Source organism: Bombina bombina, chromosome 4, assembly GCF_027579735.1.
Source record: "Bombina bombina isolate aBomBom1 chromosome 4, aBomBom1.pri, whole genome shotgun sequence".
Taxonomy (NCBI): domain Eukaryota; kingdom Metazoa; phylum Chordata; class Amphibia; order Anura; family Bombinatoridae; genus Bombina; species Bombina bombina.
In genome coordinates, this window is record NC_069502.1 from 727,790,391 (window position 1) to 727,818,057 (window position 27,667).

Below are 27,667 nucleotides of genomic sequence, written 5' to 3' on the forward strand. Positions count from 1 at the left end.
GCCTATAAAGCACAAACAAAAATGGCTAATAACAGGTCAAATGCGTTTCGTAGAAACATATTACTCCATCAGTGAGCTATACGTGGGTGGTATCACTGTACTCAGGAGATGTTTCTGAACAAATATTGGGGTGTTTTGGGGTATAACCCTTAACGTTCTCAGTACATGTATTCTTAAACTGCTATTTTGTCAAAAAATCACCACTTTTTTTTCTTCAAACTTTGGCATAGATTGGTGGTAAAATGGTTGCATGAAAAGAGTCAAAATACCCAAAGTTTAATACCTTAGGTTGTCTTCTTTAAAAAAATATATACATGTTAAGGGTTATTCAGGGATTCCTGACAGATATCAGTGTTACAATGTAACTATCGCTAATTTTGAAAAAAAAAAAATGGTTTGGAAATGGCAACGTTCTACTTGCACTTATTGCCCTATAACTTACAAAAATAAGCAACGAACATGTAAACATTGGGTATTTCTAAACTCATGACAAAATTTAGAAACTATTTAGCATTGGTGTTTTTTGATGATTGTAGATGTTTGAGGGTCAAATTTTGAAAAAATTAGTTTTTTTCAGTTTTTACATCATATTTTATATTTTTTTTTATAATAAATTATATGATATGATGAAAATAATGGAATCTTTAGAAAGTCCATTTAATGGCGAGAAAAAAAGGTTTATAATATGTGTGGGTACAGTAAATGAGTAAGAAGAAAATTACAGCTAGACACAAACATCGCAGAAATGTAAAAATAGCCCTGGTCTTTAACGGTAAGAAAATTGAAAAATTCTGTGGTCACTAAGGGGTTAAATCTAGACAAATGTTGAGTATTTCCCAAACATTCAATGTTTTTTTTTTTTTTTAAATGTAATATTTGATTGTGAAACAACATATTATTATTATTATTATTATTATTAAATGTACTGCTTTGATATTGAATATAATATTTTAATATTGAATTGACGCACCAACCTGAATGGCTGTGTTTCTGTATCTGCTAATAGCATGTAGAACTCTTTTCAATCAAGTGAGTGAGCATTAGGGAAATAGTGACCATTACATAGTGATATTAAAGATTAACTTTAAAAAAAATGGTCCGGCTTTACCAAAACACATAATTTTAAAAAAGCCATGAACTTTGTTACAACTTGATGATATTTTTCTTTGGAAAGAATAAAGAGAAGAAGTAAAATATCTTCAAAGGAATGTTACAAAATGTACTGCTCAGCATCAGTGATGTGCGGTGAGGTCAGAGAATGGTGAGGGACTGGCTATGATATGCCCAAAAAGCACATATTTGAACCAAATAGAGGTATCTTAAATTTATGATAAAATTAGCAGGTTAAAAAATGACACCGAATGAGAGGCTACAGCAATAAGCACTGCAATTACCTGCTACTGGCTACAGCCTTTGCCACACCTAAACACATGCACTCACATGGGGGGGGGAGAGATAGAGATAGAGAAAGAGAGGGAGAAAGAGAGAGAGGGGGAGAGAGATATTGAGAGGGAGAAAGAGAGGTGGGGAGAGGGGGAGAGATGGAGATAGAGAAAGAGAGGGAGAGAAAGAGAGAGGGGGGAGAGATATTGAGAGAGAGAGAGAGAGAGAGAGAGAGAGAGAAAGGGAGGTGGGGAGAGAGAGTGAGAGAGGGGGAGAGAGAGATATTGAGATAGAGGGAGAAAGAGGGGGGGAGAGGTAGAGGGAGAAAGAGAGTGAGAGAGGGACAAAGAGAGACTGAGAAACAGAGAGTGAGAAAGAGAGGGAGAAAGAGAGAGGGAGAGAGAGGGAGCGATGGAGGGATAGGGAGAGAGGTGGGAGAAGAGAGGGGGAGAAAGAGGGAGAAAGAAAGGGAGAGAGAGGGAGCGAGGGAGGGATAGGGAGAGAGGAGGGGAGAAAGAGGGAGAGAGAAAGGGAGAGAGAAAGGGAGAGAGAGGGAGGGAGAGAGATGGAGGGAGAGAGATAAGGGAAGAGAGAGAGAGAGATAGAGAGAGAGGGGAGAGAGGGAGAGGAAAAGAGAGAGATAGAGAGAGAGAGAGAGAGAGAGAGAGAGAGAGAGAGAGAGAAAGAGAAATAGAGAGGGAGAAAGAAGGAGAGAGAGAAGGGGAGAGAGAATGTAATATATAGTACAATATTTTTATAGTTCTCATTGGGGCATATTTTTTTTATAGGCTGATTTGTATGTGCTTAGAGCCACAATATAAGAAATAAGTAAATTCTGAGGCGGAAGTTTTAGACAAGATGTCTTCCTTCTCCTATAATCTCCAAATGTTTTATTTATTAATTTGAATCCAATCAATTATTCCTGGTTGTTAAGTGGGAACCATGACTATTCCATATGACTTGGCATCTGGTTGTGAGAAATGTATAAAGTAAATTTGAGCTCACATTGTTGGGAGTAGGGGGTTTAGGGGGCCTGCAGGTTATGTAGCACCTAGGGCAGCACAAACATAAAATATATTACACTGAGGTCTCATAAAGCATTATGTGGGTGTGATGTCATACAATGCATCTTTGATTAAAAATGTGATGCAATATATTTTCTGTGTGTAATATGTTTCATTGCTTTCTATGTGAATGTGTGATGTAATAACTTGCAATTAATCCATACATTGCTTTCTGTATATTCTGCACCTGTGACAGACTTTGCTTCTTTCTCACTGATATCACAGTGACATAACTTAAGATATAGGCCCCTACTTATCAAGCCGTCGACTTTCTTGCATTAAACGGCACCAATACGTTCACCTAAGTTCGCCTAACATCGCCGCCGCGGACCTGAATACGTTCTCCAAAATTATCAAGAAAGCTGTCAAAAAGCCGAGCACCAAATACGGAGCGATGAGCAGCGGACTGTTGTTAACTAACAGTCATCGATCTCGCTGCTCTTCGGATTATTCGCAGCTTTCTTGGTACCCTGTCACTAAGCACCCACACTATACTATACTGTTTACCCCCTATACCGCCGCTCCTGGACCCCGCTGCAACTAAATAAAGTTATTAACCCCTAAACCGCCGCTCACGGAGCCCACCGCCACCTACATTATATGTATTAACAGGAAGAAAATGCAGGCACTACTCGGGGATGAAAAAGAAGCAGCAATTTATTAGATTAAGCCATACAATAAAGGTAGACAGGCTTAAGGTAAATACCAGCAGCATGCAGACATATAGATACAGAGGGACTGACGGCCTGACGTGTTTCGCACCCCCTAGTGGTGCTTAATCATAGGCTGAGTTAATGGAGACTAGACAACCCTTATATACACAAGGGGATTAACCCTACCCCCACCAACATTAATTTTTAAAACATAAGAAATACTTATATATTCTATAAGGCATTTGAGACTGTGACATTTGAATTATAAAAGAGAGACAAAGTATACCACTTTACATTACTTCCATAAATCTAAGACTGATGCAAATGCTAGAGAAAAATAAAAATAGTAATGAAAATAACATATGGAAAAAATTTAAATTAAAACAATTGAATGCATAAAAATGATAATAATGACTAAAAGTAAACCCTTAATTAGCAACTGATTATTTAAAGAAATAATACCTTAGTTTATAATGACTGAAGTGCTCCAGACAATTCACAATTGAATATAGGGATACAAGAAGGATAGATAAACTAATGTAATAGATTAATATCCACATAGTTGGTTGCTGTCAACACAGTTAAAAAACTACACACATATATTGAACATATGCAAAATAACCAAAAATTACTAAATAAATTAGTCTACAAGCTCATTATAAAAATAAGTGTAGTACATCAATTAGGTTAAAAAAGGAGATATGGGTCAATATATATATATATGTAGATAGGATATATGGATAGATAAGACCTAAGTGTCAATAAAGAAATTGATGTCACATTCCTTGTTCATACCATGTGGTATCCTAGTGTGTAGTTTTAAAATCCAATAGAGTTCTTTTCTATCCAGAATTTTATTTTTATTACCACCCCTTGGGGGGAGTATGACTCTATCAATGACTTATATTGACATATCTGCGATGTGACTGAAGTGATGGCAATTAAAGTGATTTGCTACTGCAGAATCTACAAAATAATTTTTAACATCCCTACATCCCCACATATTGACTTTTACACAGATTGCAGGTAAGTAAGTAGACCACGTAAGAGGTTCTGCAATTAGCATAGAAGTCTATTTGGTAAGTTCTATTATCATAGGAAGAAGTAAAGCTATTTCCTACTATTAAATTTGTGCATGTGGTACATTACCTGCCACCACACTTAAAATTACCTTTCTTTGAAAGCCAACAAATGGGATTTTGATGATTCCTTGTTGTGACCATACTGGGTGATTGATAACTGTAGATTTGTTTCAAGAAAGCCTAAAACTCTAGCTAGATCTCTAACAGAGGTTTTAAAATTGGACCGCCCATTAACAAATGAAGATGTTTCTTAAGTATGTTGACTATATTCGTATATTGTGGTGAATACTCAGTAGAGAATACCACAGAATCCCCTGACACATGTCTTTCAGGACAATGTTTCTTTTTTTAGCCTATAATTGTTGATTTTAACATGCTGTCTTTTTTTTCCAAGTTGTTTGGATTATATCCTCTATTAATGAGTCTGTTTTTAAGCTCCAAGGATTGTTCTTCATATATATTATCAGACTTGGTAATCCTACGTAGTCTGATAAATTGGCCCTTGGGTATGGCTCTGATTAAATGGCCTGGGTGTTGAGAGGCAGCATGCAAAATTGTGTTTCCAGCAGTATTCTTTCTATAAGTTTTTGTCATGATCATGTCTCCAGTGGTATACAGTGTAAGATCCAAAATATTAATCTCTTTAGCGTTCATTTCGTCAGTAAATTTCAAACCCAATTCATTGGTACTGAAGTAGAGTAGCATATTGTTTAAAAGGTCTGGATCCTTATCACTGCGCACCACCAGAAGCAGGTCATCTATGTATCTGACGAAGAGCTCTATCCGCTCAGACCAGGGGTTAGTGGGGGAGTAAATATACATTAGCTCCCACCATGCAACAAAAATATTGGCAAAAGCCGGGGCAAATTTTGCCCCCATGGCCGTCCCCCCTTATCTGCAGATAGAACTCTCCGTCAAAAGAAAAAAAATTATGCATTAATAGAAATCTCAGAACATCACCCATATACAATCTAACTGTGTTATCCAGCTTGCCCAGCCTCTCCAAGAAAAAATCAACTGCCTTGATACCAAGATGCTGGGGTATATGTATTAACCCCTAAACCACCGCTCACGGAGCCCACCGCCACCTACATTATACATATTAACCCCTAATCTGCCGCCCCCTATACCGCCGGCACCTACATAAAGTTATTAACCCCTATCCTGCTGCTCCCGAACCCCGCCGCAAATAAACAAAGTGTTTAACCACTAAACCGCCGCTCACGGAGCCCACCGCCACCTACATTATATTTATTAACCCCTAATCTGCCCCCCTACACCGCCACCACTATATTAAATTTATTAACCCCTAAATCTAAGTCTAACCCTATCCCTAACACCCCCTAACTTAAATATAATTTAAATAAATCTAAATAAATTATTCCTATTTAGAACTAAATACTTACCTATAAAATAAACCCTAAGATAGCTACAATATAACTAATAGTTACATTGTAGCTAGCTTAGGATTTATTTTTATTTTACAGGCAAGTTTGTATTTATTTTAACTAGGTACAATAGTTATTAAATAGCTATTAACTATTTAATAGCTCCCTAGCTAAAATAAATACAAATTTACCTGTAAAATACATCCTAACCTAAGTTACAATTACACCTAACACAACACTATAATTAAATTAATTAAATATATTGACTACAATTAACTGCAATTAAATTAACTAAAGTACAAAAAAAACAGAAAATAAAAAATAATTGCAAGATTTTTAAACTAATTACACCTAATCTAATCCCCCTAATACAATAAAAAGGCCCCCCAAAAATAATAAAAATCCCTACCCGATACTAAATTACAAATAGCCCTTAAAAGGGCATTTTGTGGGGCATTGCCCTAAAGTAATCAGATCTTTTACCTGTAAAAAAAATAAAAATCCCCCCCAACATTAAAACCCACCACCCACATACCCAACCCTACTCTAAAACCCACCCAATCCCCCCTTAATAAAACCTAACACTACCCCCTTGAAGATCACTCTACCTTGAGACGTCTTCACCCAACTGGGCAGAAGTGGTCCTCCAGACGGTCCGAAGTCTTCATCCTATCCGGGCAGAAGAGGTCCTCCAGATGGCCAGAAATATTCATCCAGGCGGCATCTTCTATCTTCCTCCATCCAACGAGGAGCGGCTCCATCTTGAAGACATTCGATGTGGAGCATCCATCCAGACCAACGACTACCCAACGAATGACGGTTCCTTTAAATTATGTCATCCAAGATGGCGTCCCTTGAATTCCATTTGACTGAAAGAATTCTATCAGCCAATCGGAATTAAGGTAGGGAAAATCCTATTGGCTGATGCAATCAGCCAATAGGATTGAAGTTCAATCATATTGGCTGATCCAATCAGCCAATAGGATTGAGCTTGCATTCTATTGGCTGATTGGAACAGCCAATAGAATGCATGCTCAATCCTGTTGGCTGATCCAATCAGCCAATAGGATTGAACTTTGTTGGGTAATCGTCGGTCTGGATGGATGCTCCGCATCGGATGTCTTCAAGATGGAGCCGCTCCTCGTCGGATGGATGAAGATAGAAGATGCCGCCTGGATGAAGACTTCTGCCCATCTGGAGGACCTCTTCTGCCCGGTTGGATCAAGACTTCACCTGGCTTCGTTGAGGACTTAGGCCCGGTTGGGTGAAGACGTCTCAAGGTAGGGTGATCTTCAAGGGGTTAGTGTTAGGTTTTATTAAGGGGGAATTGAGTGGGTTTTAGAGTAGGGTTGAGTGTGTGGGTGGTGGGTTTTAATGTTGGGGGGGTATTGTATTTTTTTTTACAGGTAAAAGAGCTGATTACTTTTGGGCAATGCCCCGCAAAAAGCCCTTTTAAGGGCTATTTGTAATTTTGTATAGGGTAGGGATTTTATTATTTTGGGGGGCTTTTTTATTTTATTAGGGGGATTAGATTAGGTGTAATTAGTTTAAAAATCTTGTAATTCTTTTTTATTTTCTGTAATTTAGTGTTTGTTTGTTTTTCTACTTTAGTTAACTTAATTTAATTGTAGTTAATTGTAGTTGATTGTAGTTAATTTATTTAATTAATTTAATTATAGTGTAGTGTTAGGTGTAATTTTAACTTAGGTTAGGATTTATTTTACAGGTAAATTTGTTTTTATTTTAGCTAGGTAGCTATTAAATAGTTAATAACTATTTAATAACTATTGTACCTAGTTAAAATAAATACAACCTTGTCTGTAAAATAAAAGTAAATCCTAAGCTAGCTACAATGTAACTATTAGTTATATTGTAGCTATTTTAGGGTTTATTTTATAGGTAAGTATTTAGTTTTAAATAGGAATAATTTATTTAGATTTATTTAAATTATATTTAAGTTAGAGGGTGTTAGGGTTAGACTTAGATTTAGGGGTTAATAAATTTAATATAGTTGCGGCGGTGTAGGGGGGCAGATTAGGGGTTAATAAATATAATGTAGGTGGCGGTGGGCTCAGTGAGCGGCGGTTTAGGGGTTAAACACTTTGTTTAGGTGGCGGGTCCGGGAGCGGCAGGATAGGGTTAATAACTTTATGTAGGTGGCGACAGTATAGGGGGCGGCAGATTAGTGGTTAATATGTATAATGTAGCAGGCGGTGGGCTCCGTGAGCGGCAGGTTAGGGGCTAATACATATAATGTAGGTGGCAGTGGGCTCCGGGAGCGGCGGTTTAGGGGTTAATAACTTTATTTAGTGGTGGCGTTGTAGGGGGGGGCAGATTAGGGGTGTTTAGATTCAGGGTACATGTTAGGGTGTTAGGTGTAGACATTTCCCATAGAAATCAATGGGATATCGGGCAGCAGCAAACATGAGCTTTCGCTGCTGTCAGACTCCCATTGATTCCTATGGCATCCGCTACCTCCAGGGCGATGGATTGAAAACCAGGTACGCTGGAAAAGTGCCGAGCGTACCTGGTAGTTCTTTGATAACTTCCAAAAGTAGTCAGATTGTGCCGAACTTGCGCTCGGAACATCTGTAGTGACGTAAGCATCGATCTGTGTCAGACTGAGTCCAGCGGATCGTATGTTACATCACTAAATTCTACTTTTGCCGGTCTGTAGTGTTTGATAACTATGGCAAATCAGGCTCGCCACAAATACGCTGCGGAATTCCAGCGTATTTGCGGTTGACAGCTTGATAAATAGAGGCCATAGTGTTTGAATAACATGCATGACCTAAAAACGGACAAAATCCATATATCTGTATGCTATATACATTGTGCTGTACATTCCAGAGATTCAGTGTATGTGACAGTGTAAATGTTGGTGTTCATTTACCCTCTCTTCGCTACTGTCTGATTCAGAGGAGCTGTAGCTGGGTAGATGACAAGCTGCGCTCAAAATCTGGGTTGCTCCTTAGAGATTAACGTGTGGCTTTCTCAGGACCAGTCCTGTAGAGAATTTTTAAAAAGTTTTAAGAATTCTTTAAACAAGGTCAATAAGCTAAAGCCACCACCCCACCTTGAGCAACCAACAGTCAGCACTTACCATTGTCAGCTACCGACAATGCACCCACACCTAGTGACTATCAATGAACTGAACACCCTATACTAGGCACATACAAATAACTATTAACTAAAGACCCACAGACAATATACATCTGAAGTTCCTCATAAAGGCATCCATAAGCTATTGCAGACAACATTTCACCAGTGAGCCAACAGTCAGCACTCAGCTTTAAACACATACAGCCAGCAACTGACCCAGACACTCACAATATGTGCTGCATGCAGGGGGGGGGGGTCAGTTGGGATACCATTTTTTATTTTTTATTAAAAAATTATATTTTTTTTATTAAAGATTATCACAAAAAAGTGTAATTATACACATAGGACAGGGGAGGCACTGCACGTCACTGCTCAGCATATGCCATTAGGAAATACCGTACATATCAAAGAAAAGCATAGCAGAGGGGTCACCCAGGAAATGAAAAAGACAATAATAACATTTAAATTGCAAACTACCCCAATTTAGTTTATGCAAAATCACAGTAATTTACACTCCCCATATGTTCTATGGGAAGCATTGAGCAGGAATGTCTGCTCGTATTAGAATTTGAAAGTAAATGCGATTGCTAGTTTTTTGTTTTTTTTTACAGTTAATGTTTTTCTGTTTTGGAGTAATTTAGGGGGTTTAGATGTTAGTGGGATACTTTGCGATGGGGTTTGTGGCAGTTTAGGAGTTAATAGTGTAGTGGGTTACTTTGCGATGGAGGTTGTGGGGGTTTAGGGGTTAATAGTTTAGTGGGGACTTTTCAGTGGGCTATGCAGCGGTTAAGGGTTTATTAGAGTAGGGGGCTTATGGCAATTTGGGTTAACGCGCAAGTATGGGTGTTTTTTCCCACTTTTCTTGCTCCATTGACTTCTATGGGGAATAAATTAGAACGGTCGCGATATTCTATTTGAGCTAATTGTCAGGTTAGCGCACAAGTAATAGCGTTTTACTTTCAATTTGTTATATTGTGCTATTATGAGCGCAAACAGCTTTCTTCTAGCACAGTTAGCGCTCCATTTATAATCTGCCCCTAAAAGGTCTAAGCTAGATAATGAAAAAACATAGATAAAAAATGCAAAACAAATCTCGAAATATTTTTAAATATATCTGGAGTTAGTGAGAATCAGGAGAAGGCAGAAATTTAAAATATTTTTATTTAGAACCATAGAAGCATACCTTTTCATATGGGTGTAAAATATATAATAAAATAATAATAATTTCTCAGTGACTGGCTATATTGCAGACAGTGCATGTCTGTTTCATATAATGTTACTGGTATACTGTCTGTGTTACATATATCATAGTATAGTGAACCCCTTATCTAATTGAAGCAATGGGCTAAATTACGTGTGGAGCACGTTAACTTCGCTAGACGGAGATTTTTTATGCGTGTCAGGTTGCGTTCGTATTACAAGTTAAAAGTACAAATTTTGAGAACTAGCACAGCAAAAGTTGTACGTCGCACAGTGATGGGCAGCAAATATAAATATATATGTACATGCTATACACATATTTACACATAAATATAAATGTATATAAGCATATACATATATATTTATAGCAAATGCACAGTCCCCATAGGCCACAATGTAAAGGCACTTTTCAGTCCTGTTGTTTCTAACACTCTCCACTTTTAACCCCTAAAAATAGTTTAGTGAAGTTTGTTTTAAAAAAAAATGCAATTTTTTTGTGGGAAGTTGGGACACATTTTAAAAATTAATCAAAATTCTGACCTCTGGTTAATTTTTGGAGCATTAATTGTCACCATGAGCTTGTGGTAGCAATAACCAGCCACTTAGCTGGTTATTTATCATGCACCCATGGTTGCATTTGCCCGTTTACGGGCGAGCGATAAATTAGCGCTCAACCTGTAATCTAGCCCAAAATATTTTTTAAAAAATATTAAAAATTATTAAACATACTGTAAAATATTCTAATTAGTAAACATTCTGTAAAATATTCTAAATAATCCATAGAATATATCTATGCATTTTACAGTAACGCCACATACAGACACACTTCAGTGCACTAAAGGGTGGATATGGGTGCGGGGACCGCACACGACTCCTGACTGCCAGCTACTCTACCGGAGCTCCTTCGAGTTTCATGGACTACCTAGTGATGACAATATAGGGCTGGATAGACTCAAAACAGTTACAACTGTGCATGGTCCCCCAGAATTTGGCTACTGATGCGGGTTGGCGGCCATTGCAGTATGTTTTCTGCGGCCTCAGAAGAGGAATCGGCTAATGTGGAGACAACCTCCGTACCCACTTTGGGAGAAGCATGTGTGGCCACCGGGTCTTCTTTATGGGGATTAGGACCAGTGTCAGCACCAATACAAGTGGAGACAATTGACCGGACAGTTCTGAAACCAAAACTTATTCTCTAGATCTGTTATAGAACAAGGTTTTAATGAAGAATTCAAGCACAGATCATTCAAGCTGTTTAGTTTTGTTTCAAATATACACATGTTCCTATGTTAATTGTGTGGGTTTGGAAAGCAAGTTCAAGCAGATATATTAGTTTGTATACTCTAGGCCGACAATACTTATATCCCTGAGATGTGTGTGATTAAACTTGCTAAGCCTTCCTCCAGCACTCTCCCCAAATATTAATATCTATCAGCAGGCTACCTATCTTTTAGATCTTTAAATTAATTTACATACTATTATGCACAACACTGAATTAAGTGCTTACTTTTCCCAGTTGAGTAGTCTTAACCACAGGAGAGAATTTTTGCTTGCTGGTGTTATCTCAATATACTGTTAGTATTTTTTTTATGTATATAGTAATGACAACTATGTTTTATGCTAATGCTAAGTCTACATTGAAGAGGGTCCTGTAATATTTCTCCATGAAGAGTAGTTTATCTGTGTGCAGCTCAATCCTGTTATGTTCTGTTTTAATGATATGTGAGAATACTGTGACCGCTATCTTCACTGTTTCATCCTATTCTATTTGCATGGTTTAGTTGTTTTTTTTCTGTACTTGCTATCTTATTATAGCCCCAATTTAGTAGCCTGTCCCTTCTCATAAAAACATATATATGGTCAAAGAGTTAACTGACTCTAGCCCAGCAGATGTATATAGCTCTCTGAAAAGCCCCAGTTATCCTGTGAGCTTCTTGTGGAGTGTACATGAGAACCAGAGTTATAGCTTCGCTATGAATGCTCTTCATACTCATTTTGGTCTTGTTGTGACTATGTTGTTATGAAGTAGCACACATTGTTATGTTATAATTTGTAAGAGTTTGGATTTCCACTGGCGCTTATAAATTAAGCTAGGATTTATGCTACCATTATATGTGTAACTTATCTAAGTGAAATATTATAAGTGATTCTGATTTGTATCAGGTGTAAAAACAAAAGTATCTAAGTGTCTCAGACAACGGATATTTAGGATTTAAGTCCTATGTGTTGACTGGTATAAATTTTTTTTTTTTATGTTTTGAAAAGAATAATATTACTAAATCTGTAATTACAGATTATGTGGATAGTGTTCATGAATAGATTATGAGGAGTAAATAAGTGTAAGTGAAGCTAGTGACGATCCAATTTACAGTGATAAGAAATGGATATAACTATATCCAAAAAATAAAGAAAGATATAGAAGTGTTAAAACTATTTTATTAAACTAAATTATCTGTCAACAGTAAAACTTTAGGATTAACTAACTAATTTCTTTATTTTTTGGATATAGTTATATCCATTTCTTATCACTGTAAATTGGATCGTCACTAGCTTCACTTACACTTATTTACTCCTCATAATCTATTCACGAACACTATCCACATAATCTGTAATTACAGATTTAGTAATATTATTCTTTTCAAAACATAAAAAAAAAAAAAAAAATTATACCAGTCAACACATAGGACTTAAATCCTAAATATCCGTTGTCTGAGACACTTAGATACTTTTGTTTTTACACCTGATACAAATCAGAATCACTTATAATATTTCACTTAGATAAGTTACACATATAATGGTAGCATAAATCCTAGCTTAATTTATAAGCGCCAGTGGAAATCCAAACTCTTACAATTGTTCTCAACCTAAACTACTGAGGAGGAGTAGTTTCCCCCATCCACCAGGCATACAGGATTTTTTAGTAAGCGCCAACCCTCTATTCACTATATGTTATAATTTGCTTGTTCTGCTATGCTTAGCTTACAGGGTGTTAAGTAATTGTTGTGACCTTTTTAAATAACAGTGTGCTTTTGTGGCATCTCTAGCAGTCAGAGTTAAAGTAATATAATTCTCCATTCCCTTAAAGCGCCTCAAGTAGCAATCCCTTAAACTTACCACCGGACTGCACTTCCCCTTTTTACTTGCTTAGCAGCAGGCTAATTGTAGATGTCATTGGCAGTTAACACCACAACTTTTCTTCTTATGTTAGTTAAGTTGGCATATCTTACTATAGTTAAGCTTGTTAATTTTGTGTTTATCTATCACAGCCATAAGGTCTTTGGTTATACAATTTGAGCTTAACTTTATACTGTATTGTTAGTTATATCATATAGACCTGGGGGCTGGGGTTTGGACTGAGGGTGTTCTCACTTTTCAATTTTAGTAATCTAGGTTAGGGTGTCATATGCACGTATTTAAATCTAAGCTATAGCAGGGTCTAGTTTTTCATACTCTCCTCTCTCCTGATAATAGATATATGTGTTAGTGGTATGATCTTTCTGTTCCTGGGTGGTGGGCCCACATCCAGGAGACAGAGTACTTTTTTATCCAGAGGGAAGATATTCAAAGGTTTAATTAACTACCCTTGCATTTACCTACTTATATTTTGTCTTAAACTTGTATAGCCTACTTAATACCCTATTCCTCAGTGCCAATTGAAGATTCATGATGTTGGTGGATGTCACCTTTATTCTGTTCACCCCGTTCATTTACCAGTTAGTACCATGGCTAACACATGTCCAGATTTAGTGTAAAGTACACTGCATTATCCTCACCCCACAATTAAAAGCTAGAGTTTTACCTTAACTAGTTAAATATGATATGGCAAGCGGAATTCAGACCTTTATGTTAAAAGGTGATAGGAGAGCACTCATACTCTATTATTTGTCTCTAACCTCTCTCATATATAATACTCTGGCACTTCTAGAGGATGAAGAGAGGCTTTTAATGCTTACCATACTCAAATTACCACCTCCTCCCCCCACCCTACATAATAAACCTCCTTCATCAGGAGGGTTAAATATGCGGTTTATCTAGACTATACTGCACCTTAACTACTTTCTTTATAAGTAAATCTTGCAGTTCAACATAACATTGATCTTATTTTCCCTTCCAAGTTTTTTACAAGCCGAATTAACTCAACGCAACGTACCTACATATTTCACTATATTACTAATTCATAGGAAATAATTCCTCCTGTATAGTACTTTAAACTTTTCAGGATCCATGAGTGGTCCCTTGTGTTATTGGAGGAAATTACACTTGTTAAAAAGAGGTTCTAACTTCAATGCATACTATAACATTCATGCTGTTCTAAATTTTTTCTTTATTGTTAAGATATTTTCATAATGTAACAGTTAGAAATATGGTACTCCTAATATTTGCTTGTACATGATTAAATTATTGTACTTGCTGAAAACCTCAATAAAAATATATTTAAAAACAAAAACAAAACAAAAAAAACATCTTTGTCCCGATTGGTTACAGAAGGGACCTGAAACTCAATATCAGCATATGCATGTTACAACAAACAAATGGGCCGGCAGTATATTTCAAGTAGTATACTGTATAGTCAGTGTCATCGGGTACACCCGGCATTTAACTCATTTTATATTTTCACTTTGTAAAGTCATTTGTCATTCCTCTCCCAGCACCGTCTACTTCGTCTAGTTAATTTACTCTTATGTGTAATCTGTAAGGTCGTTGTTGTCTGACATCTCAATATACCTCTCAGATGTGTTGTAGCCTCCGAAAGAACTGAGGAGAAGGGCTCCTCAAAATGTCAATGGACTTGGTTAGTCGGCTAAATATCTCTTATGAAGTGGCTATGGATATGGGTGACTTAGAGGATTCGATTAATGGCTCTGTTATGGGGAAGAGGCATTCTCTGATAAACCAATCTAGGTCTACCTTACCTAGCTTCAGTCTCTGAACTGCTTCCAGGCAGGTGGAGTGAGGGAGGAAAGAAAGGGGGTCACAGGAAGGGGGGAGGAAAAATAAGTAGTGGGGGGGGGGGAGGGGAATGAACCCCCCATGAGGGCTAAGGTCTTGTTTGGGATCAAGATACTAAGAAGGTACCAAAATTAATTGGTATTATGAGCTTCCCATGGGTTCCCGTCTGTGGGACCAAATATCCCAAAATTTCCAATATAAATCTATTTTGTTCAAATGATGGTAGAATCCTCGTTCCATTGAAGCATATAGATCTAGTTTTTTTTTTTAATACTAGTCAAGGCAGGTGGGTTAGGCTGTCTTCATTGTCTAGCAATCGAGATCTTGGTAGCTGCAAAGATAAAAATGGCCAACTGTGTCTGAGTTTTTGGCAATCTCTGTGGAAAGATGTTAAGGAGGGCCACTTTAGATTCTTTTGGGATTAAAATCCCAACAGAACTACACATCTGAAATACCTTGTCCCACAATGCCTCAATCTCTGGGCAGGACCACCAAATATGGAGATCGGAGCCTACCTGTCCACAATTCCTGTAGCATAATGACGAGTGGGATGAGGACATCTGCGCTAGTCTCAAAGGGATGTAATGCCACCTAAGTGTCACCTTGACATTAAGTTCCACTGAGTTAGCACAATGGAGAGTCTTCCTTGTGAGTGTAAAAGCTTGCAACAAGGTCTTATCAGACATTTTGGTTTTTAGATCTTGCTCCCAGGCGTTCAGCCTCCAGACCTCATCGTCGACCACGTCCTTCATGATTAGCGTATAGTAAGTGGAAAGGGGTCTCGACAAGCCCGAGCCCGATATCCATCTCTGCTCCCAGGTGGATTGTTGCCTAAGATCTGAGTGTGGGAAGCCCCAGCTAGTAAGGAATTTGTGAAGTCTGAACCTGTCTAACTGGAACCATGGCAAAGGGGAATTTTCCCCTTCGGTCGATGGGTCAGCTAACTGTAGAATATTCTGCTTATAGAGGTCAGACACATGTAGAAGGTCCCATTTCCTCCACTGAGAGACATGGGAATTCGGAAGACACCACAGCAGGCCAGTAATAGAATGGATTGGGGAGGGATGAGGAGCTATCACTGCATAATGCCTAATAGTTTCCAGCAGTCTAAATTTTGCTTAATGATTACATTTTGGATGTGTAAGCTATTAATTTGATAGTCAGGTATCCAAGGTAGGTCACTAAGTGTAATACCTGTTGGCAAAGAAAACTGTTCCACTTTTTTCCAGCCCTGTGAGCTATCCACCGTACCCCAATGGGAGATATGCGTGAAGCGAGCAGCCTCATAATAGATGGATATATTAGGAAGGAAGACACCTCCTAGGTGATAAGGTTTTTGCATGATTTTCCTGGAAATTCTCGTTTTTCCCCTGCCAAAAATACCTTGTGATCAGGGCATTGAGCTTATCAATGAGCTCTCTAGATGGATTTAATAGGAGACATCTAAAGTGATATAAGATTTTTGGCAAGATGGTCATTTTAATTGATGCAATACGACCTAACCAGGACACCTCTTGGAAGGTCCATGATTGAGCAAAGTCCTAATTTCTTGCAGAAGCTTATCATAGTTATTCTCGCTAACCTTGGCAACATCTGGGCCTAGCTGAAATCCTAAGTGGGTGATAGTCTCAGATGCCCAATTAAATTAATAGGAGTCCCGGAGGATCTCCAATTCAAATTGCAGAATATGAATAGCTAAAGTTTCTGTTTTGGAGAGGTTAATCTTATAGAAGCTTAAGGAACTAAACTGGGTGATAATATCAAACAGCGCTGGGAGTGAGCCCACAGGGTTAGTCAGAAAAAGGGTAATATCATCCGCAAATAAAGCTATTTTTTCCCCCCTCCTCCCAGGCCTCCCCCATGGTGGCTCAACGGAACTCCATGTATCAAGGTTGAATTCCATATAGCTTGGGCCAGTGGTTCAATAGCTAGGGCAAATACTATGGGCGAGAGAGGGCAACCCTGTCTCGTCCCATTAGTAACAGGAAATTTGAACAAGCAAAAACATAGCCCCTTGACTCTTGCATATGGGGAACTATATAGGGCCTGAATAGCTGAGACCACTTCTCTAGGGAACCCAAACTGTAGTAGCACCTCCCATAGAATGCTTTTTCTGCGTCTAAAGACAGGGCCAGCATGGAAACCTTCAACCTATTCGCTTCCGTAAAAATATTCAATAATCGTCTGGTGTTATCTGGACCTTCTCTACCCCAAATGAACCCTACTTGGTCAGGATGTAGTAATGAGGGGATAAGACATAGCCTATTGGCCCAAAGCTTAGAATAAAGTTTTACATCAATGGAAATAAGTGAAATTGGTAGATAACTACCACACTGGGAAGGGTCTTTATTGGGTTTTGGTATGGTAAAAACCAACGCTTTCAGAAGTTCACTTCAAAAGGAGCCACATTCTCTGGCCTCTGCAAAGGTCCGAAGGACTAGAGGTTAGAGGATTTCTCAGAAGGTTTTATAGAACAAGGCCGGAAACCCATCTGGGCCTGGTGCTTTTCCATTTTGAAGTTGGTTAATTACTCCCTTCATCTCGGTTAGTGAGAATGGGGCCAAAAGTGTATTTATGTCTTCCGTTGTCAAGGTAGGAAGTTCCAAACCTTTTAAGAATGTCTGGATTTTGTCCTGGAGAAGACTATCCTCTAATTCAGTTGTGTGGAGATTATATAAGGTGGAATAGAAAGCCACAAAAGTTTCCCCAATGTCCCTAGGGGAGGTGACCTGCTGACCCTCTCTATCAATAGCAAGAATGCGGGAGCTCGCACACCTACCTCTAAGTTTCTGGGAAAGGATAGTAGATACCTACTTGGATCCAGGTAGTTTCTATGTCCTTGTTCTGGCTACATAGAGCCTCTACTTCCACTGTTATCTCTGGGGTTGGGCTGTCCTTATTGAGCCTCTCTTTTGTTCTAATACTGGCTACCAAGAGTCCCAGAGGGGCTCTCTTTGATTTTTTAATGGAGGCCTGCTTGTGTATACAGACTCCTTGGATATAGGCCTTAAGGGCCTGCCCAAATCGTTTTTAGGAGGTGATAGAGTCAGAATTATGGGTCAGATATTCCTGGATAGAGTTTTGAATTAAGGGTTGGAAGTCTGGGTTAGCCCAGAAATGGTCCGGCATCCTCTAGCCCGGGCACGAAGATGAGTATAAGTTAGAGTCAAGGGAGAATGTGAGTGCATTGTTATCAGACCAAGAGCAAGACCTAATTTTGGCATCTTTAATTTTGTTAAGAGTCCAGGTGTCTGTGAAAAAGTAGTCCAGTCTTGAGTAGAAACTGTGTGGCCTAGAAAAAGATGTATAATTTCTAGTAGTGGGATGACATGCCCGCCATATGTCATATAGGTTATGTTGAGAAATAAGGTCTCTAAATTTCTTTGCTGTGGTGATTGAATATGTCTATGGTTTTAGCTGGACTTACTCTTTTGTCTAGTGAGGGATCCCATATCATATTGAAGTCACCTCCAACTAACAGTCTCCCTGACTTAAGTCTATTTATTTTTTGCAGTAAGGTCTTAAGGAACCTGGGCTGGTTTTGATTCAGGGCATATAAGTTAACAAGAGTATATAATTGGCCGTCTAGCTTGCATATTAGAATGAGGAATCTACCTTCTGGATTCGATTCTAGATATATTTTCTCATAGCTAACTTGTTTATGTATGAAAATAGCAACCCATTTTGTCTTATCAGAGTAAGAAGCTGAAACGTATTGGGCAAAATGTTGAGATTGAAAAATAGGAGCTGATGCGGTTAACCAATGAGTCTCCTGAACAAACACAATTTTGGCTTTGATGGCATGCATATAATTGCTCAGAAGGCTCCGCCTGGTTGGAGAATTTGATCCTTTGCAGTTCAAGGAAGCAAAAGTGAGGATGTCTGGTTTCCTCTCCATGGTGGGAAAAGTGGGGCAGGGAAAGAGAGAGGGGGTGGCCAAAAGGAGTGAGAAAAGAAGAGCTGAGAGAAGGGTCAAGAGGAAGGGTAAAACTCCACCTACCTGGGTACAAAAACATGAAGTCAGTAGCTGGAGAGTTGAAACTTGCATACCTTGTTGACAATATGTCTAGACGTTTGCTAATAGGAGACAGATAGCACTTTAGTTTTGGTTCTCAAATACTAAAGAAAAAAATAAACAGAAAAACTGCCCTATAAATGGGTCTACCACTCAAGCAAGCAGCGCTGAAATTAGAATGACAATGACAGTACGGACTGATGAGCTAGGCTTATAACTATCTAATTCTATAATTAAAGAAATTGGCAGCACTATTCACCGCCTAACATGGAACTTGCGTATATACCCTATGGGTATTCTAATTCCTTGATCTCATCAAGAAGAGAACTAAAAAATTGGTGAGGAGGATCTCAAGGGAAATCTTACAACTGAAACTACAGAGTGTCCTCAAGTAAGGGGCGAACTAGGGGTCCAAGTGGGGGGGGGGGTGAGAATATCTACGGGGTCTAGAGACTCCGGATCAAAATACTCATTATATTTGGAGGTGATGTATTCTAGTGACTCTGTCATATTGTTACAGAAAGGGGACTATCTGATTACTTAGGTTTTTGCATCTTACCACCTGGGATAACTCATGAACTCCAGTCTATGTCTAAGTAGAGGAGGAACCTGTCCATGTGGTGGCAGACTAAACTATCTCCTCCCCCAGATGGGATAAGACAAAAGCCGTGTCCACGTGATCAGTATAGGCCTAGGGCTAGGAGAGCATCACCTGGAAACTTAACATTATACAACAGTGTGTTACAAGATTAAAGGTGAACACATATCCTTAGCGACATTTAACATGCAACAATGCCATCTACATAACTTTTGTACAGAATCAATATTCCCCATCCAATAGCATGGGCAACAGGAGTCTAGCATAGAATTGTAAATATTTGACATTTAGATCCTACTTTATCAGAAGGGGAGCTGCCTTGTTGGGTAGGATGGTGGGGACTAATAATTGTACTATCTTAAGTTCCCTGAGTAATAACCAGATATAAGTGTACTCTGAAAGAGTGTTAACAAACTATACTGGCATAGCTCTCATATGAGACTCAATGTAAGAAAGGTCCCAGTAAGTTGTAAAGACCTAGAGTCAATGAGGCATCACCTGTAACCTGACAACAAATCAATAAGACATTTTGGTGTGTGTCAGAAATAGAAGTGAGCATACCTCTATGAAAATTTTCAATACTAAGCAATTCTAACAATGTAATCAACATTCTTTATTTAGTATCTTGAGCTAAGTGAGTGTAGGAGTGGATTGCAGCTAATAGTATCTAGGTCCTATTATATCCAAGGAGGAATTGTCCTGTTAGGTAGGGTGTTAGGGTTTACCAAATGGTCTATCCTAAGTACTCCAGGTTATATCTGGGTAGGCATGTACCCCGAACCTGTGTTGACAAACTATGTTGGTATTTCCCTTATATGGAGCTTTATGTGAGACATGACCCAGTACTTTGTATGGACCCAGAACCAGTTAAACATCAACTGTAACTTGGCAACAGAACAATAAAACATTCAGATGTATAGTAACATCTGAATGTTTTAACATCTGAGTGTAAGAAGATTTACATACAAGGTCAAGATTCTCTATCTATCAGAGTGGGCTGAATGAGTCCAGCATTAATCATTTAGCCTGTAGATCAAGTGTCCTCTTCTATGGGGTGGGTCTGTGAGGATGCTGGAGCCTAGGGCAGAACGCTGAAGAAGGGGTAACCATTCAGGTGCTCGCCTCTCCAGATTTTGATGAGATCCTCTGTAGGTCCCATTTTTTAAGGAGGTCCATACCATCATTCACAGAAGAAACCATGTACAATGTTCCAATCCTACTGACAATTAGCTTAGTTGGGGTATCCCCAGAGATACTTTACATTGTGTTGTCTCAGAACTTACGTGAATGGGATAAAGGACCTATGTCTCTGAAGTGTAAATTGGTACATTTCTGAGATGGATTGAAATTTCTCAGACATTGTAGGCTTATTGGTTAGCTCTCTCAGGATCTTCTCCTTGTGTGTAAAAAAATGGATCCTAGCTAAGACATCTCTGGGTTTGTCCGCAGAGATATTTTGAGGCCTTGGCATGTGATGGACCCTGTCTAGGAGGAAGCTTGGAGCGTCAAGGTCAATAAGGAATTGAATGCAGAACTCTCTAATAAAGCTGTCTAAATCACCAGTGGCAATCTCCTCAGAGACTCCCCAAAACCTTACATTGTTCCTTCTGGATCTGTCCTCAAGGTCCGATAGTTTGAGCTCTATATCTGAGATTTGAGAGGCTAGATTCTGGGAGTATGACATAAAATTTTCTTGATTGACCGCTAAATCTTCCTGCTTCCTCTCCAATGCCTCTGTTCTTTCCCCAATTGCCGCTATAGCTCTGTGCAGTTCCGCTGCGGACTCCTTGATGGCCTTAGTGAGTCCTGTAAGCTATTCATGCGTTGTGAAAGAGTGTCCACTATACTGGCCGCCATATTATCTAGAGGTGGGGTCTCCGCAATGTGTGAGCACTGATCAGAGAGTTGTTCTCTTGATCGTCGAGGGAGAAAACCCCATCTGGGGAAGACCCGCTAACCTCTCTAGGGGTATTTTTAAAGTGATCTACAACGGTTCTTCTGGGTGGTCCCACCGGTTTAGACTTATTCCTATTAGATTGGGACATATCAGGATCTAGACAGATGTATCTGAGATGTCGCTTCCAATTCTCGGCTACCCTAAACTCTCACCTTGTTCCTCCGGAGTGGATCCCCGACCCTTTGGAGTGTCGTGAGTGAGTAACCGCTGGGCGTGAGATTAAAATGCAGGTGGTTATGTCCCCCGGTCTGAAGCTCTTGTAATGGTGGGCTCCTTATGAGGAATTTTGGTTGCTAAGTCCATAAAAGCCCTTTCCTCAGGATCAGTTATGGCTATAGACAGAGTGCTATTAAATTAAACACCCAAATTGCTCAAAATATAGATATTTATAACATTTCATGAGACTCAGTCAGAGAGCTCCCTCAAAACAGGACCTCTCTGCTTGGCGGCTAGCTCCGCCCCCCCCCCCCCACAATAAGAAATTTTGTTAGTGTGTGCAACTGAAGCAACAATTTTTGTGAAGTTGTAAAACTGAGCCACCAAACAGAGCAGGTAAGTATGCTATCTGCACAGTTTGTTACCAAAATATATTTGATTTAAAAAATATAAAAACACAGGAAGGACCCCTTTCTATTTTAATCTGCACATTATGTCCTCCAACCGAAAAATACCTGAAATTGGGCTAGACTACAAGTGGAGCACTAAATTATCCCGTGCCCGCATAAGGCTAATTCGCCCGTTTACAGGCATGCAATAAATAATTACAAGTGGCTGGTTATTGCTACCTTGATCTTACAGTAGAAATTAGCACTCCAAAATTTAACCAGAGGTTAGACCTCTGATTCATTTTAAAAATGTTCCCCAATTGCCCCAAAAAATTAGTGTACTGTGCATTATAAAAAAAAAAAATTAGCATTTTTTTTTTATTATTAATAACTGCAGGAGGCAGTTTTAAGTGGTTAAAAGTGGCGGGTGTGGGGGGGGGCGTGTCCAGGCGGCGGCCATAGCTGGTTGTAAAATTAGAAGCTCCTGAATCCTAACAGATAATCCGCCGATTATTCAACAAACAAATAAGAAATTAGAATGCTAAACTGCAGAAGCCACTGTTTGAAACATTGCTGATTCAATTGACACTACTCTGGTGGCGACAGCAACCTAAGGAGCACTAATCTGGGCAGTTTGCTAGGCGAGGCTGCGGCCTTATTTCATTAACCATAGTACCCCCCCTGTACACCGGGTAAAGCAGGTCTACTTCAACTGCTGAAAATGGATGGTAGAATAAACATAAATATGGGTGAGATGCTCCATAAGAAGATTCAAGATCTCCTGACCACCATGGCCCAACAAATGGATAGTAACTTCACTGACCTAATAGCTTTAGCAGGGGCTCAATCTTCTGAGACAGAGAGTATAGAACCGGCTATTGCGGTAATAGCAGAGCACGATTGTATGCACACCACCCCACTACCATTAGCCCAATACCACATACTGCATAGAGAGGATCCATATCTGAGGCCACCAGTTCCTAACTGGATCATCCATACATTACAAAACCCCAGTACTGCAGCTAGGATTAGTGTCCCTGTGCACAAGATCATTCTAGAAGGCAGATCGCTAATAGTCTGGACGGATGCGGCCGACCGTCCAAGACAAAAAATAGGAAAACACATGAACAAGAAGATTATCAGCACCTTTACACCCTCCTTCTTGGCTTAGTAAATCAGATTAGAACAACACTGGGGACTCATATTTCTGGCTGCTCCCTAGAACTGGTGGGCTTGATGCGCTCGGGACATTATCCACGTGGACGTTCTCTGCAATACCTGAACCTCCATTTCTACTGTCCTAGCTTTGATCTCACCGTTACTCAGACTGAAATAGGGTGACCTTGATGGTGATCCCACACCTGAAGCCACCTGATGGGAATGTATAGCTCTCTCAAATTTTATATGCTAGCATTAAAGTTGACCACCCAGTTTGATTTATATATTGAGGAATATGCTATCCTACATTGGTAATGAGATGTTATGTTCCATTGACAAGGTGACTATTAAGCTACGGTTTTAGTGAAATTAGAACTGTTTTGCATACTAAGTGTAGCAAAGGAAAGAGAAAATACGATGGCACTACTGGTATTGTGTCAATATTCCCGATTAGCTGTCCCTGGTGTAATACTCACAGGGAAGGATGCTGTACAAGTATTAGGGAAAAGACTGAGGTGCTGTACATTAAAGGAAATACTAGAGAAAGAGACCAATCGCCAAAGCAATTGTAAAGAATGCACTTGGATAGCACTCACCAATACTAGACCAATATATACTAGTTAAAGAAGGCCCAGGATTAAGGCAGGTTTTAAAACTTAACTTTTAATGTGAGATGTTAAAAAATATATACAATTAATTAAAATTACAGTTGTGGACCACGGAACAAACTAAATGTGGTACTAAGGCGGGAGACACCAGGAAAAAAGACATATATATCAGTATAGTACTGGTGGGCACAAATCCTGTGTGTGAGTGACTTATAGTGCTTTACCACTTCCTCTATTTCGAGGTTATTAGTGGTGTACTTAATAAGGTACCACTAGTGGGAATACAAAGTGATCTGTGATATATTCAGACCAAATTATATATCCCTTCAGTGGTGTAAGAGTGCAACACCCTTATAATTTTTAATGGTAAAAATTACTAGTGGTTACTGATCTCTAGCTGATACACACACTCTGATACACATGAACTCTGAGTATCATTTAAACTGGAGTTGCTAATATACTTAATAGTGAGCTGAAACAAAAACTAAGTAGGTCAGAGATAACTTTCCTTGATAATAGTCAAGGGTTAGGTTTGACTAATGCTAGTGGCCACCATGTACTATAGATATAATTCTCAATATAATATTTTAAGGCAGTTTGTAATGTCTCAATAATAAAGCAAGCCTCTTATTAGTTCAATACTGGTGAACACAAGTCCAGTGTGTCAGTCAATTGTAGTGCTTACCACTCCCTCTGATTCGAGGTTATTGGTGGTGTACTTATTGTGGTACCCCTGGTGGAAATACAAAAAATGATCTGGAATATATTCGGACCAAATTATCTGCTGCTGCAATAATGTGATAGGGCAACCCCCTTATATTTTCAAAAGTAAAAATTACTGGTGGCTATCAATCATACTCCAGCTGGTACACTCACCCAGAACTGTAAATATAATTTAACTAGTGTTACTAGTTTACTTGGTAGTGAGCTAAAACAATCAATGGATTAATCAGGGATAATTTTCCTTTATAGTTGTTAAGGGTTAAGTTTGGCTATATGTTCATTAGCCTTGTAATTTGCCATCAATTAACAATTCCTCAAACTATACCTAAGGACCCCTGGTGGACACCTACCCTTAAGATACTTGTACTTGGCTCTTATTTGTAAAACTTTTAGGGTTTCCCCCTATAGTATGCCATATCAAATAAGATCAGCGCTGCGGAATCTGTTGGCGCTCTACAAATACCTGATAATAATAATAATAAGATTGCTGAATTCACTAGTTAAAGCAACCAGCGCTATACTACATAGTTAGGACTATATATTCATATGAAACCAAGATAGCTCTTAATTTTTAGCTAAAGTATATTAACCTTATTACCATTCAGCATTCAGCTGTTGTTCTTTGTGGGTGTACCTACCTTCTTTATAATACATACAAATAGCTCTTCTTTTGGAATATTCTGTGGTATGACTACCCCTATACCCAATGTCATCTTAACCAAATGTCCCAATAACAGAAAACTAGGTGTAAGCAACCTTAATCATAACATGGAGATGGGACCCTTACATGAGGTTTTCAAATATTTACACCCATCCCATAATACTTTAACTACTACCATCCAGCCATAACTTTTAATTTATTTCCCTAACTTACAGATTAGCTGATTTTTCACTTTGCTTGATCTTTTCACTTGTTGTACATCATTTTACATTATATATCAGAAGCTAGATAACTTATTTTATCAGTGGTCCAAAAGTGACTGTTATCTTTTGAGATCCTCCCATATGTCAATTCTGCTTACTTAGGTACAAGAGTGACCCCAATTCGTTTGGGAGGAATACCAACAGTGTATAAAATTAGATACCATTATATTATGTTCATCTAAATTATTGTTGTTAATCTATGTAGTGTATTAGCAGCTACATCAAAGTAATTAAGCACTCTATGGGGTCAATTTATTATAGTGCGAGTGGACATGATACGATGTAGCGTATCATGTCCGCTGCACATTGATAAATGCTGACAGCATACGCTGTCGGTATTTATCATTGCACTAGCAGTTCTTGTGAACTGCTGGTGCTATACCGCCCCCTGCAGATTCAGCTAGCAGGGGGTGTCAATCAACCCGATCATATTCAATGAGGTTGATTTCTGTCCGCTGCCTCAGAGCAGACGGACAGGTTATGGAGCAGCTGTCTTTAGACCGCTGCTTCATAACTTCTGTTTCCAGTAAGCCTGAATGCTCGCCAGAAACACGGGGCATCAAACTCCGTACGGAGCTTGATAAATTGACCCCTATTCCTGAGAGCTATCTCATAGAATTCCAATTTAGACAGCTTTAACTGGCAATATCTATATTAACTAGTGGTCTACCACAATATTTGCTAATTTTGTTCTCTTATTGTCTACGTAGGTTTGCAAACATGTTGTTCAGTTATTCAGCTCCAATTTGTTTCTAAAATGTATGCTCATTGTATACTCATTGTTTATGAACATGCTCTTTATTTTGTTAATGTTAAGTATCTCCTTAAAAGATTATAAAAAAAAAGGTGGTGGCTGTGTAGCACTGAAAAGTGCCTTTACATTGTGGTATAGGGGAATTGTGTTATCCCTGCAAATATATATGTATATGAATACACATATTAACACATAAATATAAATTTATATCCCATCGCATCACGACTTACCCCACTGCGTGAATTATGGCATGATAAGAGTGCTCTTGTGAGCAGAATGCTTACGTGCAATGCAAACACGAGGTTGCGTTCGCATTGCACCACACTTGTAATACCAGCGCACATTTGCATGCCCTGGTATTAATAAATTAAGGGTAAATATCGTTTTCACAGAAGCGATATTTTGTGCTTAACTTGTAATCTAGCCCATTTACTTTTTTACTTTCCTCCCTCTGACACTATCCTACTTTAGGGAACCCTGAGTAATCTGGGTAAGGGATAAGTAGGTGTTTTTTTTTTTCTATTATGGAGATCCCTCTTTTTGGAGCAATCTTTTTGAGCAATTTGCCTAAAGTTATATGTAAATATGAGCATTAGCACCACCCGTAATTATAAGATTATATTATAAAAATAATCTTTGAGGAAGGCATGGTTATAAATATAGATAATTTAAAATGTATTAGTTATTAAGTCACATAAAGTTGTGTTTTTAATTTTGTTATTTCTGCTGTCTTTCTGTGTTTTTTTTTTTTTCTTAATCAAATAACCTTTGCTTTATAATTCAGTATATTTTGAAACAAACTGTGCAGGCAGCATACATACCTGCCTCTCTTTGGTGGCCTATTTATTAATGTGTTACGAGTGGATCTGATAGGATGTAGCATAATCATGTCCGCCTCACATCGATAAATGGCGACTGCATACGCTGTGAACTGCTTGTGCAATGCCACCCCCTGCAGATTCGCTGCCAATCGGTCGCTAGCAGGGGGAGTCAATCAGCCCGATCTTATAGGATCAAGGGGATTGATGTCCGTGGCCTCAGAGTAGGCGGATAAGTTATGGAGCAGCGGTCTTTAGAACACTGCTTCATAACTGCTGTTTCCGGTGAGCCTAGAGGCTCGCGCAGAATCAGGAGCATCAAACTCCATTCGGAGCTTGATAATTCGGCCCCTAAATCTTTGACATTTTTTTGTTTGCTGTACAGCTCTGCGGATACCCATATATGCATAATAGCAAGTCAAATTTCTCAAAGTGAAAATAACTATATGATATATACTATTTTTATGCTATATTAATTTTTGTGAAGTGTTTTATGTTGAAACAATGTGGTTTTGGGAGCATTTTCGGAACAGTATTCACATTAAGATTAAGAAATCGCATAATAAACATATTTATATTTGCAGAGAAGAAGATTGGAATTAAAATAATTTGAAAATGTTTAAAGGTTATATAACAGATAATGAAATAAAGTTAAATAAAACCCAATTTTTGTTCTTTTGTGATTCATATAAACATCATTTTATTTTTTATTTTATTTTATTGAGTATTTTAGTATATACAGATA